We start from the raw sequence: 16,003 nt of genomic DNA, 5'->3' as shown, positions 1-16,003 counted from the left end.
ACACACTATTGAAATAAAAGTGGAGCAGGTTGCCCAGTAACTAAACGTGTTTGCTTCAAAGTAAGTATGACAACCTGAATTTATATGACGAGAACTCACACAAAGGAAGATTCAGCAGTATGAGTATCTCTATCCACACTGTGCCTTTCCTGGGTAAAGGGAGAAGAATACATAGGAACTTCTAAAAAGTAGATGGTCAGCTAGCTTGGTTGCATCATAAGGAGGATAACCCATCACAAACAGTGCTAGGATTGACACCAAAAGAAAGTTCTTCTCTCACTTCCATAAATATACTATGTCATATAGGCATTTGCACCCAAATGAACGAAGATGCACATGAACACATATTTAGTTTTATGTAAAACACACAATCACACACACATACATACATACACATGGGCAAATTTTGAAATGTGATAAAAAGATGAAACAAAAAAAAAAATATATATATATATATATATATATATATAAGGAAATCATAAAAAGGCATCCAAGGAAAGAAAAAAATTGTCCCTAACAAATTTCTAATAAAATATATCAAGGTAGTCTTAACATATGAACCAGTAAGTACTCCTCTTGGAAGACACCTAAGGAATTTTGATACCATAGCCACATTAAAGCCTCTTTTGTATATTTGTAAAATCCTGGCTAACAACTGACAAAACTTGAAAGTAGTCCATATATCTCTGAATAGGCAAATGGTTTAATGGGCTATGGTTAGTCTAAACAACTGAATGTTATTCAATTCTAAATAAAATTGACTGCTCAGGCTGTGAAAATTGAGGAAATTGGATATGATAAAAGAGAATAAAACATGCATGTTATTGAATGAAAGATTCCAGTCTGCAGAGGTGACATATTTAAAGCATGATATGAAAAAACTGTACAAATGGTAAATGAAGAAATATATAAATTAGAGAGGTATGTAAAAGGAGAGATAAAAAGGCAGAACTTATGAGACATTACAAAGAATGAAAATATACTTCATGATAATTAGGACATACCTAAAATCAGAGACTTATGAAACCAGAGTAAATAAGATACATAAGCAAACACACTCACACACACATGGATCCATTAAAAATTATTGATTTACCAGAGGGGATGGTAACCAAGGGGGGTCTCCCCCTTATCAGAGGAAAAGGAGAAATGGAGGAAGGAGCTGTTGGAGGGGTACTGGGAGAAGGAAGGCAGATATTGAGATGTAGACTGAATAATTTAATTAATTAATAGGAAAATTATTATTCTGGGTAGAGCTGCTGGAACCCAGCCTGGCAAACCTGGAATTTCTATGTCTTCCACTGTTCATCTAGATATGCTAACCTTTGGAACAGAACTAAGAGACCTCGATGGTGAAGACAGAGATACCTGTATCAAAGTTCCAACCTATCCCTGCTCTATGCTCAATCTTCATGCACAACACTAAACATAATTACAGTTGCCTGCAGCCATTAGAGATGACCAGGCAAGACCCTTACCCCTAAGCCCTGCCTGCTCACCACTCTGGGAAAACTCAGCAGCAGCAGGAAGCTCTGCCCTGCTCTGTCCCCTGCACTCCATTACCAGGGTCACAACTCCACCTGCATCCCTGCTGCCACTGATGAATACCAGCAGATTGAAGTCATCAGGGACTAACAACTCTTGGTGCATCTCCAGAAGCCTACTGCCTCCACAGGTAACATTTAGCTCTCTAGTGGCTTTTGGTTGAGCAGGGATCACCTGAAAGGAAGGCTGGAAATGAAAATGACAGAGGGCAAGGGAAAATGAAGCCAAGACAATGTTCTGATCATAGCTCAAAGTTTAATTCTTCAGCTTCAGTTTATAAGCACTTCAGCAAACTAAGTTCTTCTTGAGAATGTTTCTCTAATCACTAAACATAGATAGGACTTCCTCTTGGCTGCACACACTGCTCTGACCTTGGCTACATAGAATGATCTCATGGTATTTGCTACACATACTGCTGTCTTGGCAATAATCTGGCTTTTCACAATTCCCCCATTTTATTTTATATAATAAAGGATATTCCAGCTGAATATACCTGTCTTAGGTTGCTGTTTATATTGCTCCTTCTTACTCATTGTGGAAGTATACATAGCATTCATGTTTGTTATGTCTTAGGTTGATAGGATATCAAGAACATTCTTACCTATCATTGGCCATATTCAGTCAAACTGGAGAGGAGGATGTTTTTAGATGGTAGCCATGTATCTAACTCTTCAGATGTAAAAATTATGACATGTACCAAAGGACACATGGTAGCAGTAAATAGAAGAGCAAGACTATAAGAAGTATGACAAATAGTAATGTTGTGTTGTAGTAGTACAGGCCAAGAAGGAAACCAATGCTGCGATTGTCCTAGTAGATCTCTGGCTGCTTGAGCTGCATCAAAATGGAGAGGCTCTGCTTTTTACAAATGAATAACTTTTGTCTAATTTTATTGAGTCCAAAGATAAATTTGGATGATTTCAAAAACCTTGCAAGTGGGATTGCACACTCTCACAAATATATATATATATATATATATATATATATATATATATATATTATCATCTAAAAATTCATGAATAGACCAGCAATGGCTTGTGCTGTAAGATCGAGAATCCATAAATGGGACCTCATATAACTGCAAAGCTTCTGTAAGGCAAAAGACACCATCAATAAGACAAAAAGCCACCAACAGATTGGGAATCTATCTTTACCTATCCTAAATCAGATAGGAGACTAATATCCAATATATATAAAGAACTCAAGAAGGTTGACTCCAGAAAATCAAATAACGCCATTAAAAATGGGGCTCAGAGCTAAACAAAGATTTCTCACCTGAGGAAAACCGATTGGCTGAGAAGCACCTGAAAAAAATATTCAGCATCCTTAATCGTCAGGGAAATGCAAATCAAAATAACCCAGAAATTCCCTCTCACACCAGTCAGAATGGCTAAGATCAAAAATTCATTTGACAGCAGATGCTGGGGAGGATGTGGAGAAAGAGGAACACTCCTCAATTATTGGTGGGATTGCAAGCTTGTAGAACCACTCTGGAAATCAGTATGGCCGTTCCTCAGAAAATTGGACATGGTACTACTGGAGGATCCCGCAATACCACTCCTGGGCACATATCCAGAAGATGATCCTACTAGTAAAAATTAAACATGCTCCACTATGTTCATAGCAGCCTTATTTATAATAGCCAGAAGCTGGAAAGAACCCAGATGCCCCTCAACAGAGTAATGGATACAGAAAATATGGTTCATTTACACAATGGAGTACTACTCAGCTATGAAAAAGAATGAATTTATGAAATTCCTAGGCAAATGGATGTACCTGGAGGGCATCATCCTGAGTGAGGTAACCCAATCACAAAAGAACTCACACAATATGTACTCACTGATAAGTGGATATTAGCCCAGAAACTTAGAATACCCAAGATATAAGATACAATTTGTGAAACACATGAAACTCAAAAAGAAGGAAGACCAAAGGGTGGACAATTTGCCCCTTCTTAGAATTGGGAACAAAACACCCATGGAAGGAGTTACAGAGACATAGTTTGGAGATGAGACAAAAGGATGGACCATATAGAGACTGCCATATTAAGGGATCCATCCCATAATCAGCCTCCAAATGCTGACACCATTGCATACACTAGCAAGATTTTGCTGAAAGGACCCTGATATAGCTGTCTCTTGTGAGACTATGCCAGGGCCTATCAAACACAGAAGTGCATGCTCACAGTCAGCTATTGGATGCATTACAGGGTCCCCAATGGAGTATCTAGAGAAAGCACCCAAGGAGCTAAAGGGAACTGCAACCCTATAGGTGAAACAATCTTATGAACTAACCATTACCCCAAAGCTCTTGTCTCTAGCTGCATATGTATCAAAAGATGGCCTAGTCGGCCATCACTGGAAAGAGAGGCCCATTGGTCATGCAAACTTTATATGTCCCAGTACAGGGGAATGCCAGGGCCAAAAAGTGGAAATGGGTGGGTAGGGCAGTGAGGGGGGAGGATATGGGTGACTTTTGAGATAGCATTGGAAATGTAAATGAGGAAAATACCTAATATATATATATATATATATATATATATATATATATATATATATAAAATCAACAACGCTAAGAGCTTGTTCTTTGAGAAACTCAACAAAACCTTAATTCAAATAACCAACAAAGAGACAGAATCCAAATAAAGAAACTCATGGATCAGAAGGGAGACATAACAACACACATTGAGAATCCAAAGAATAATTATGTCTTACTTCAAAAGCTTACACTCCAGAAAATTGGAAAATGTTAATAACGAATGATTTTCTAGACAGATACCACTGACTAAAGTTAAATTAAGATCAGGTAAAGTATATAAACAGTCCTATAATCCCTAAAGAAATAGAAACAGTCATTAAATCTCTTGCAACCAAAAAACACAAAGTCCATATGGTTTTAGTGCAAAATTCTATCAGAGTTTCAAAGAAAGGCTAATAGTAATACTCCTAAAAATATTCCACCAAATGGAAAGTGAAGTATCAGAGCCAAACTCACTATATGAGTCAGTCACCCTCATACCTAAACCATGCAAAGACTCAACAAAGAATATTTTCAGACTTATTTACTATATGAACATGGATATAAAAATACTAAAATACAAATTGATTCCAAGAACACATCAAAGACATCTGTTATGGTAATTTCTAGCCCGAGTAAGCCTGAATAAAAGCACACACAACTCAGTTATTATATTTATAAACTATGTGCCTAGATTGGGTATATATATATATATATATATATATATATATATATATACTAATTTTCCCAGCTATGAGAATATTATAGTTATATTTATAATCTTATATGCCTAGATTGGGCATATATATACATATATATGTATATATATATATTTATATATATATATATATTCCTTAGCTATGAGACCCCTTGCTACTTGAGGCTTCTCTAGGCTATGTGATTCTGCTCCATCTTCCTTCCACTTCCTCCTCCTCTATCTTTGAGACCTCAAGCCCAAACTTTTCTTTCATCCCTCTGCCCAAGTATTGGCTCTAGCCTTTATTTGACCAGTCAGAATGGAGAGCAGTTCCAGTGAAATCACCAGAGTATATTAAAAAGAAAGACATCAAGAATTTTAAAGGCAAGTGGATACAACTAGAAAATATCATCCAAAATAAGGTAACCTAGACTCTAAAAGATACTTGGTATGTACTCACTTATACGTAGATATTAGTCATAAAGTATGAGAAAACCATACTACAATCCACAAAGCCAAAGAAACAACCAAAAAAAGTGGGCCCAAGTAAGGATGCTTTAATTTTTCTCAGAAGTAAATAAAATAGATAATGAAGGTATATGGAAAGAGGGAACTGGGAGACAGAGTGGATGGAGAGGGGACTTGGGTGAGGAAGGATGTTCAGATGTAGTAAAAACAGAGGAGAGAGAATGAAAATAGGCTGAGGGCAGGTAGTGAGGCATCTATAGGATGCAACAGGGACCTGCACTTGTGGAAGCCCCAGAGAGTGCTTGGTGTGAAACTAGATAAAACTTAGCAGTAGAACATATGGAGCCTTAAGTCATCACCTACTTTAGCCAGGACTTTCAGTGGAGAGATAAGGACAGCAACCCACCTACAAAACCTTTGACCCAAAATGTTTCCTGCCTACAAGATGTGCAGGCACAAAAATGGATCAGAGACTGAGAGAACAGCCAAACAATGACTAATCCAAATTCAGACACTTCACATGAACAAGAACTAATCCCTGACATTATTAATCATACTCTGTTTTGCTTGTAGACAGGAGTCTAGCATAACTGTCCTCTCAGAGGATCTACCACGCAGCCAATGGAAACAGATGCATGGACCCACGGCCAAACATTAGAATGAACTCTAGGGTTCTTTAGGGAGAGCTGGGAAAAGGATTGAAGGATCCCAAGAGGATAAGGACTCCACAAGAAGATCAACAGATTCAGCTAACCTGGCCTCTTATAAGCCCCAGATATTGAACCATCAACCTAAGAGGGAGCATAGCCTGGAACCCCACAAATATGTAGCAGATGTACATCTTGGTCTTCATGTAAGTTGCCCAACAACTGGAGTGGGTTATGTCCCTTATTCTGTTGCCTACCTGTAGATCTGTCTCCTAACTAGGCTGCCTTGTCTGTCCTAAGTAGGAGAGGATGCACCTAATTCCTGGATGTGGGGTCTGGTTTAGAATATGTAATGTGAATGAAAAAACAAGTATTAAATAAATAAATAAATAAATAAATAAATAAATAAATAAATAAATGTTGGTATGTTAAAATATTGGGAAAATGACAAACTAAAATTCAAATGCAATTACCTATCACTTAAATGTGTCATGGAAGAACTATTGATTTCAAATATTTGAATTTTCACTTGAGATAAAGGAGGAATGGCAGGGACCAAATAGAATATCTCCTAAAACAACAGAGAAGATGGCTGATATTTAGGAAACATGCTCAGAGAGATGAATAAAAATGAGCTTAACTTTGCCTATTTGGACTCCTGGACAAAAATTTCCAGTTCATGGGGATGAAAAGGCAACTTTTGCTGGGTGTGGTGGCGCACGCCTTTAATCCCAGCACTCAGAAGGCAGAGGCAGGCGGATTTCTGAGTTCGAAGCCAGCCTGGTCTAAAATGTGAGTTCCAGGACAGCCAGGGCTATACAGAGAAACCCTGTCTCGAAAAAAACCAAAAAAAAAAAAAAAAAAAAAAAAGAAAAGAAAAGAAAGAAAGAAAGAAAGAAAGAAAGAAAGAAAGAAAGAAAGAAAGAAAGAAAGAAAGAAAGAAAGAAAGAAAAGGCCACTTTTGTGGACTTTGTGGGCTCTGAGGATGGAACATGAAAATCAAAATATTTTCTGCCCATATCCAAGTACAGAAGCTCTTCCAATTTTCCATATTCTAAGCATTTAGCTCTCACTGTTTACAATATTTTTCCATTTCCTGCATCACTAGTTTAACATGAGCTCATATTGGATTGAGGATGTCTACCTGGGCCACCACCCTATTCAGAACATTCTTTGCACTGATAAGAAAACACCCAAATGTAAAGACAGAACCTTTTTTTAAATATCATATACAGCTTCCTTTTCTAATGTTGTACAAATATATATTTTAATATGGATAATATTGCTTCATGTGTATAGAAAATTAATGATCAATCATACTGAAACTAAAGTAAAAACTCAGTTAATTAGCATCAGGAAAACCACCTCACACAGTGAGCAATGTTGCCATCTTGTGGTTACATGTTAACTTCAATTTTTCAATACTTTCCTTGAACTCATAAGAAAACTGAATAATTAATATGTACAAATGTATAAATTGTAATTTTATAACTAGTATTATTACGCAAACTGTTACAAATAAATATGAGAAAATCAGACAACTTTAATATATTCACAAATATCTTTCATAAACAAGCAGCGAATTATGGTTTGTTTGGCATTTTTTATGTCAATTTCTAAATGCTATAAGAAAGATGTTATTCAAATGTTCTTTCCTTAATGGGCTTGACTGTATATCATTATACTGAGGTATTTTCTTTTTTAAAATTTTTTATTAGATATTTTCTTTATTTACATTTCAAATGTTATCCCCTTTCCTAGATTCCACTCCGAAAATCCCCTATCCCCTATCCCCTCCCCTCTGCCCTTGTTCCCCAACCCATCCACTCCCATTCCTGGTCCTGGAATTCCCCTGTACTGGAGAATAGAGTCTTCACAGGAAAAAGGGCCTGTCCTCCCATTGCTGACCGATGATGTAATCCTTTGCTACATATATAGCTAGAGCCACAAGTTCCATCATGTGTTTTCTTTGATTGATAACATAGTTCCAAGGAGCTCTGAAGGTACTGGTAAGTCATATTGATGTTCCTTCTATTGGGCTTCAGTTACCTTCAGATCCCTATGTACTTCTCTGGCTCCTTCATTGAGAACCTTGTGCTCCATTCAATTGATGACTGTGAGCATCCACTTCTGTATTTGCCAGGCACTGGCAGAGCCTCCCAGGAGACAGCTATATCAGACTCCTGTCAGTACTCATTTGTTGGAATTTGCCTATGGTCTGGGTTTGGTGGTTATTTATGGGGTGGATCCACACGTGGGGCAGTCTCTGGATGATCATCCCTTCAGGCTCTGCTCCAAACTCTGTCTCTGTAACTCCTTCCATGGGTATTTTGTTCCCTATTCAAGGGAGGAATGAAGTAGCCACACTTTGGTCTTCCTTTTTCCTGAGTTTCATGTGTTTTGCAAATTATATCTTGGATATTCTAAATTTCTGGGCTAATATCCACATATAAGTGAGTGCATATCAAGTGACTTCTTTTGTGACTGGGTTACCTCACTCAGGATGATATCCTCCAGATACATCCATTCGCCCAAGAATTTCATAAATTTTCACACAAAGTTAATAAGAAATTACAGGGACTAGGTACAATCTTACCTAACAACTACAGAAAAGATGGATGAAACTTGTGAACGATTATCAAAGAAGAAATAAACATGACACTACACTTGCCCTTTTGGCTTCTCAGAGACAAATTAATAGGTCATGAAGGAGAAAGGGCCAATTCAATGGACTTTCTGGGCTCCTAGGAGAGGACATGCCATTCCAAATAGTTTCTGCTTATATCAAAGTAACAAGGGCTTCCAATTTGTCATAGTCTAAGCACTCAGCTTTCATTTTTATCATATATTTCATGATGTTGAAACCCTACATTGCAGGAAAATATATTATCAAAAGTAAAGCCAATGGACAGAGAGAGGATTCATTCATCTTTGTTAATAATACTGCAAAAATAATTATTTTAGTTTATAATTAGTTTTAACTGTGTAAAAAACAAATGCACAATCATATTCAAAGGAATGCAAATGTGAGTTAATTACAAGCAGGACAAAACAACTCCACACAATGAAAGTCATGTTACCATCTTGTGGCTAAATATTAATTGCAACTTTAAAACCGTATTTTTTCCCAATTTTTTATTAGATATTTTCTTCATTTACATTTCAAATACTATCCTGAAAGTTCTCTATACCCTCCCTTTTCCCTGCTCCCCTACCCACCCACTCCCACTTCTTGGACCTGGTGTTCACCTGTACTGGGGCATATGAAGTTTGCAAGACCAAGTGGTCTCTCTTCCCAACGATGGACAACTGGGCCATCTTCTACATAGGCAGCTAGAGACACGAGCTCTGGGGATACTGGTTAGTTCATATTGTTTTTCCACCTATTGGGTTGCAGACTCCTTCAGCTCCTTGGGATCTTTCTCTACCTTCTACATTGGGAGCCCTGTGTTCCATCCAACAGATGACCATGAGCATCCACTTCTGTATTTGCCAGGCACTCGCAAAGCAGCACACAAGACAGCTATATCAGGATCCTTTCAGCAAAATCTTGCTGGCATGTGCAATAGTGTCTGTGTTTGGTGGCTGATTTTGGGATGGATCCCCAAAACCGTTTTCTTTAGATGATTTAATAAATCCAACTACTTTAAATATGCATAATTATAACCGGCAATATAAAACATAGCACAATTATGCAAACCAATTTCATAAATCTATACATGATCATATCAGCTAATATTAATATACTCACAAGTATTTTTCCTAAATATGCCTGGAATTTTGGTTTAGTATTTTGGGGTTTTGTGAACAAATTTATGATTCAGGCTACTGTTTGTGTTTTGATTCTTTGTCTTACATGGAGTCATTTTATGTAGCTCGGGTGATCTTGAACTCCTATTCAGCTTACTGAGTGCTATGTTCCCTTGCTCAAAGTTCTCATTGGTCTAAAGGGCCATTATTTTAATTACTCCTTCTTACTATGTTTAATATGTTAACAGAAACCCCTTTTGTTGTTTCTTCCATGTCTGTCACATTATTTTAGAGATTACAGTGTTGTCACATTATTTTATTTCAGTATTTTTCATACCCACACCCACTCTGATATTTACTTGTTCTGTAGTTCATTTTCTTTGATATTGTAAATCCTAGGCAGGATATGTTTTCCATGTGTCATCAAGTGTATATAATTTTAAAAATTTCATAGTTTAAAAACAGTTTGGTTGTGATCATTCTCTTGGCAACTGCTTTACATAGGCCTGTGATTTCCATCAAAAAAAGAAAAATTAGAACAATCATACTTTCACTCTTAGATACATGCAATCTTATTCCTTAACTGAGCTGAAGGGCAGGTCAGCAAACTTTATGTGTATGACCATCTACTATTTTTCTCAAAGAAGAATTATCTAGACTGTTCTCTCTCTACCCACTTGGCTAGAATATGCCTAAACAATATATAATCCCTTTATTTCAATGTATACCCGTGCCGATAATGGCTTGGATGTATCTTCACATGATCTTAGAATGTGCCTATATTCAAATGTTACAGAATAAATAAAATAATCTATTTCGTGGAGATGTCAAATTTCAACCATATTTATTACAATACTTGAGTCAAGATAAAATATTTATTCAATTTACACTGAGTATTTATTCCTAAATGCTTTATTGTGTAATAGGGTTCTGAATACCACCCTTACCAAATGATGCTGCATGTCTGTATCAAAACCCTCTATGGGATAAGTAAAATCTTGACAAACACTCATGTGGGAGTAATCTATCCCTTCTACAGAAGCACTAGTTCATGTAATATTGTTCTGACAATCATCTACACAGTTTGTAATGTGTACAGTATATAGTGCAACCTTCCTCTAAGTATCAGCTAGAAGGTTGTAACCATGGCAACACAGAAAGTTGAAAAGTGGATATCACTCATCTTCCTATAGGTCTTACTAAAGCCTATAGTGCTGTAATTACCAAAATCTATCACAAAATACACAAAACCAGTAAGAAAAGTGCTTAAAATAAAAACAATTTGAAGACCATTTTGTGCTAACAATTAATTTTCAAAAATTAAGATGAGCACCAATTGGAAACTCTAAATAACTCGCTGGGGGATATATATTACAGTGGTATATTTTTTTAATTACTTATGTCTCTATTGTGAAATCATCTTAATATTGGTGATGGCCTACAGTGTATTCTTAGAGTTGAAAAAACAACTTTGGTAAAACATAATGCACACACACACACATGCGCGCGCACGTGCCCGCCCACACACCGACACCATGAGAAAGAGCTTCTTCATTTTTCTAAAAGATCTAGACAATGAAACAGCATGAAATATGGAAGCCAATGGAGTAAATACTCATGGAGATGTGGCCTTCGTACTGCTTAGGTACCTGACTCCTTTGCACATGAAGGATACATTGATACTTAGACTACCACAGTGAGAGGTGGTCAGAAACTTCATTTCCCTCAGATATTACTCACAAAATACATTTGGTAACAGATTCTCTTCACTTTGTTGTGAATATGTTATCTAGCTAGAGAGAGCACATTTTTTATTTAATTTATTTAATTAGTTTCTTACTTACTGACTTTACATCTGCTCACTGCTCCCCTTCCCTTCACCCTCTCCCAAGATCCTTCCTGCATCTTTCACTCCCATTCTTTTCTCATGGTTGACCCTGCTTGCTATTGCTCAAACCTGGTATTTAAAGTCAAAAGAGTACTTTTTTAAGCCTCCCATGTTATACGAGACAATCTCCCTACTGACAATAATGGGAATAAATGAAAACAATTCTGTAACTTGTGCTGTCAAAACTAACCTGTGATTCACCTGATTCCTGTGTAAGTTCGATAATCTAGTAGCAAAGTATAAGAGGTGTCTCCTTGGTCTTAACTGTGAACTGTACAGTGCCAAACTGACAGGCAAGATGTCCTCACCTGTGTGGTAATAGTGTGATTGTTATGGATGTAACTACATGGTCTCTGTTGGCATTTGATGTCCACTCCATGGGGATAAATTCATGCATCTTACTGTAAACTCCGTCAAAAAATTATACATGAAGACGTCTTAAGCACTGATTGGTAGCATGATATTGCTGTATAAGTAAGTTGACATGGCCCTAGTGCCTTGTAAATACTTTCTTACCATGGTCAAATGTGTCAGTTCATGCTCTTTCCATCAGTGTGTTCCCTTTGTAATAAACACAAGATACTTATAATTGTTTAATGTTGATATTAAATGATGGCTGAGTGTACAGTCCTAAAATAGACATTTATACCTTCTCCTCTAAGTTTCAGGGAGCACTGTGAAAAAAAAAAAAGGAAAAAAAAAAAACCTTTGTTGAACCATAAATCAGGAGAAGGACTTCAAAATGTTAAATTTTTATTCTTTTTTTTCCTTTCCTTTCCTTTTTTTTTTTTTTTTTTTTAATGTCAGAGTCCTTTATTACAGTATGGTAAGGAACAAATACACTCTTTTTTTTTTGCTTTTCTTTTTTTTTATTACATACTTTTTTCATTTACATTTCAAATGCTAGTTACCTCTCCAAAAGTCCCCTATACCCTCCCCCTGCCCTGCCCTGCTCCACAGCAACCCTTTTTTTCAGACAGGGTTTCTCTGTGTAACCCTGGCTGTACTGAAACTCACTCTGTATACCAGGCTGATTTAGAACTCAGAAATCTGCCTGCCTCTGCCTCCCAAGTGCAGGGATTAAAGGTCTGTTCCACCACTGCCCTGCCACAAAATGTTATCTTCTACTATGTACAATCCTCACCATGGTGACCCAAAGTAATTGATGTTGCTTTCAGTTGGGCCTAGGCAAGAATGAGCTGGTCACTGGTCAGCCATGTATCAATGATGGGTCATAGTACCCTTTGCTCAACTTTGCTAAACTATTATTTACCAGTGTATTCTGGGGAAAGGACTTATTAGAAGACTTATACATGAAACCAACAGAGTTAAAAGTCCAGATCCAAACTTGCTATCACACAGACTATGTAGTTAAAAAGAGTGTGTGATAAAAGACAAAGGTATAAATGTAAGAAAAGTGGTTGTGAGGAAGGTGTAATTGTGTCAAAGGGGTTAAACAGTAAATAGACAAGTGCAATGGCTTTGAAAGTCATTAGAATACATCATCTAAGTATAGAAAATTGTCAAAGAACACATGTAATATAAATAATATCAAAATAAAGGAAGTTGGAACAGCAGAATATTTATAAGCTCAGAAAAAAAGAGACAAAACAAAAACTGGTTTAAAATAGAGGAAAAATACAATATACCAGATAATATTTCTGAATTTCTTAATTATTTAACAAAATATAATTGAAGTCAAAGAAAAAAACCATCATATTATAATTGTACAAGCCAGGCCAACAACAACAACAACAACAACAACAATAAAGAAAATAAAAGCAAACAAAACCAAGACAAGAAAAGAAAACCAAGAGAGGCAAAGGAACTAGAGATCCAATCATTTAGTGTATGTATATTAGAAACAAATTTTACTAGCTCTTTCATGCTCATCTATTGAATATAATATATGTATATATTTGCCAGTAAATGCTTCAAAAACTTTTAATCAAATAAATTTTATCCTATCAGAGCTCTGAATGAAATAGACACAATTTTCTCTGGAGGAGAGTAACCATTTTGTTTTGTTTTGCCTTGGTGTTTTTGATTGTCTTTTTCCTTTCGTTTTGTTGGTGCTGTTCTTCTTGCTGTTGTTTGTTGTTACTATTGTTTGTGTTCTTAGTTGTAATTTGTGTTTCAGTAGTTATAATTTCATCTATTCTCTTTTTATTACCTCTACTCTTTTCTTATTCTTCTCAGTCTGAGGTATTATTTCTAGGTCTAATTTTGTGGGCATGAATTCTTTTTCTTTATCATGAAATTTTCTTTATTTCTCTTTTAGCTATTGAGATACGTTTACTGAGGACTAGAATCTAGGATGACACTCATAGTCTTTTACAATATGAAATACGTTGCTCCAGGCTCCTCTCAATTTTATGGTTTCTATTGAGGAATCACCCACTCAATTGATGAGTTGTCATTTATATTTTACCTATGTTCTTTACTTTTTGGCTTTCAGGATTCTCTCTATTTTCTAAATATTTAGTGCTTTAAACATATTTAGTGAGAATCTCTCTTCTTGTTTTATTTACTTGGAGTTATATGAGCTTCCTGGGTAAGTATGAATATGCATGTGCTTAATTTGGAGTCTGTGATCTTGTTGAAATTATAGTCTATGCCATTGATTTGAGATTTTTCTCTGTCTTCAATGCCTATAATTCCAAGATTTGGTGTTTACATAGTACACGATTTTTTTTTTTGCATGCTTTCTTCCTCTATGTGTGTGTGTGTGTGTGTGTGTGTGTGTGTTTAATTTCCCATATACTTTGCTTGAAGGACCTAATTCTTCAGTTTTTTTTTTCTCTAAGTCCTAACATTCTATCATCTATCTAATTAATTCTACCTTGCTCCTCCTGAGCTTTTGTTAGTTTCTTAATCTCATTATTAATTCAGGTGGAGTTTCTTTCTTGTACTAAATGTAGTTTTTAAATCCTGAATTATCTTCATCATTTCATTTGTCAGTATATTCATTGTTTTGCTTGCTTGTTTGTTGGGTTGGTTGGTTTTGAGTTTGTTGGGTTAGTTGGTTTTGAGATGTTTGTTCATGTCATCTTTAAAATTCTCAAATTCCTTTTCTTTTTTTTTTTTTTTTTTTTAGATTTTGTACCCTTAAGAAATTCTGTATGGGAAATATTTCTGTAAGACTAGTGGATCTGTGGGGATAGGATGTTGGTACTTAGGCTGCACATATTCTGTTTTTGCATTGAGTCCAGGGATTACTTTCATTTGTTTTATGCCTGATGTTATAGTCTATGGTGCTTCAGAATTAGCCCAGGCCACAATGTCCATCTAGGATAACTGAATCTGAATGTTGAGAATTTATGATTGAGCTAAACTTCACAGTGCTCACCAGACTGTATAGAGGATGTGTGACCTGGCATAGGTCTATATATTATATATAGCATGGTAGAGTAAGGTCATGAGTACTTGCTAAACTGGATTCACTATTGATTATTAATTGAGGTATATATTGATTAGAATAAATACTCCTGTAGGCTGACAACTTTAATGTAAATAAATAAGTAAAAGATATCATAAATGTTAAAATGTCATATTGGAGTAGGGACTAATATCCAATATATATAAAGAACTCAAGAAGGTGGACTCCAGAAAGTCAAATAACCCCATTAAAAAATGGGGCTCAGAACTGAACAAAGAATTTTCACCTGAGGAATACCGAATGGCAGAGAAGCACCTGAAAAAATGTTCAACATCCTTAATCATCAGGGAAATGCAAATCAAAACAACCCTGAGATTCCACCTCATACCAGTCAGAATGGCTAAGATCAAAAATTCAGGTGACAGCAGATGCTGGCGAGGATGTGGAGAAAGAGGAACACTCCTCCATTGTTGGTGGGATTGCAAGCTTGTACAACCACTCTGGAAATCAGTCTGGCGGTTCCTTAGAAAATTGGACATAGTACTACCGGAGGATCCAGCAATACCTCTTCTAGGCATATATCCAGAAGATGTCCCAACCGGTAAGAAAGACACATGCTCCACTATGTTCATAGCAGCCCTATTTATAATAGCCAGAAGCTGGAAAGAACCCAGATGTCCCTCAACAGAGGAATGGATACAGAAATTATGGTACATTTACACAATGGAGTACTACTCAGCTATTAAAAAGAATGAATTTATGAAATTCCTAGCCAAATGGATGGACCTCGAGGGCATCATCTTGAGTGAAGTAACACAATCACAAAAGAACTCACACAATATGTATTCACTGATAAGTGGATATTAGCCCAAAACTTAGGATACCCAAGATATAAGATACAATTTGCTAAACGCATGAAACTCAAGAAGAATGAAGACCGAAGTGTGGACACTGTGCCCCTTCTTAGAATTGGGAACAAAACACCCAGGGAAGGAGTTACAGAGACAAAGTTCGTAGCTGTGATGAAAGGATGGACCATTTAGAGACTGCCGTATCCAGGGATCCATCCCATAAGCAGCTTCTAAACGCTGACACCATTGCATACACTAGCA

This window comes from Mus caroli, unplaced genomic scaffold, assembly GCF_978045245.1.
Source record: "Mus caroli unplaced genomic scaffold, Mus_caroli_1 scaffold_18, whole genome shotgun sequence".
Classification (NCBI taxonomy): Eukaryota; Metazoa; Chordata; class Mammalia; order Rodentia; family Muridae; genus Mus; species Mus caroli.
This window is presented reverse-complemented; position numbering follows the sequence as displayed.